Source organism: Triticum dicoccoides, chromosome 4A, assembly GCF_002162155.2.
Source record: "Triticum dicoccoides isolate Atlit2015 ecotype Zavitan chromosome 4A, WEW_v2.0, whole genome shotgun sequence".
NCBI classification, from domain to species: Eukaryota; Viridiplantae; Streptophyta; class Magnoliopsida; order Poales; family Poaceae; genus Triticum; species Triticum dicoccoides.
In genome coordinates this window covers 622,593,890-622,595,327 of record NC_041386.1, presented here as the reverse complement: position 1 = coordinate 622,595,327, position 1,438 = coordinate 622,593,890, and positions in this window count along the sequence as shown.

Here is a 1,438-nt window from a genome sequence, read left to right as displayed (position 1 = left end):
TTCCTCTCACATATGAGGTCTAGTCTTTCCGAGGAAACATTTAGTGAGTCGAGATTTGAATCAAAACTTGAGCACGAATTCTCTTCAAGCATTAGTTTTCTAACCTATTACTCTTGAAGATTTGGGATCTCCGAGCCGTCTAGGTGTTGGATGAGAACTCAAACAAGTTTGTGAATGTTTGGAGGTCACCTAAATACCTAATGCTAGTAGAGTGAGCTCATACTTGTGTGGCGGGGCTCACGGAGATGAATGTGAGACTTTGTGTCGTTGAGGGTACTTTGTTTTCTTCACACCTCTCCAACAGAGATTAGCGCCCCAAGAAAATGAATGGCATGTTACATCTTTGCCTCCGTGTCTTTGGGTTTTTTCCCACATTGTGCTTGAATAATTAACCTGGTAGTTATTCTTCATATAGAGTGGTATACTTAGCTGCATATCTAGAGAACTTACTTTATTAGCATTTTGCTAAATTTGCTAAGATTAAAAAAAATAGTTGCCAACTCACCCTGGAAATCTTTGATCCTTCAACTTTTGGATATCAACTTTGTTGAGAGATATTTAAGTGAGACACGAAGCTAGCTCTTGAACATGACTTCTTTCTGTTCATGGTTTTATGAAATAAAAATCTACCAATGTTACTGATACATGGGTTCTCCTCGCCCGTCCATCCAACCATTTTTATTTTCTCTTTCTCTTTCCCTCACCCATAACCTCTTTCCCTCTCCCCGCTGCAACCTCTCCATCGGGCAATCCCTGCCACCAAACAGGATATTCTCCTCGATTTCTTCTAGCGGCGAGGTGACAACTTTTAACTTGCTTGGATTTTATAGTAGCATTATTATGTTCTTGCTGCAAGCAAAAATCTAATCGTTGTTGCATGGCGGTGGAGGTTCAAGTAGCCACGTGTAATTTCTGAAAAATTGGAGAGTGGCAAAACATGATAGAGATGTGAACTCTCCAGATGAGAGAGGGTTGGCTTTCGGTAGCAACCAACACGACAATGAAGCAAAGAACATATCGAGCAAGACCATGTTTTACTCGAGATAGAAAGTGTACTTTCATGAGCCTAGTGGTGAGCTGAAAGTGTACTTTCTATCTAGAGTTAATTTTCACTTTTTACCCCTATTTTTGTCATTTTTGACAAGTATTACCCAATTTGAGATATTTTCATCCGTTATACTCCATTTAAAAAAAATTATACCCTATTTTTAGCACATTTGGTCAAGCTAGTCTACTTGTCAGTGCACACGTGCCACCATAGTGATGGGTTTTCTTTAGCACCGGTTTCTCCACCAACAGGGCATCTGTCCTCAAGTACTAGTTGGTGCAATAGCTTGGCATGTCGATGAAGAAGACAAAACCCAAAGGTGCGATGATGTTGGAAAACAAAAAGAAAGCAGACTAATATGACAAGACGGCGGAATGTGCCACGGGTAGA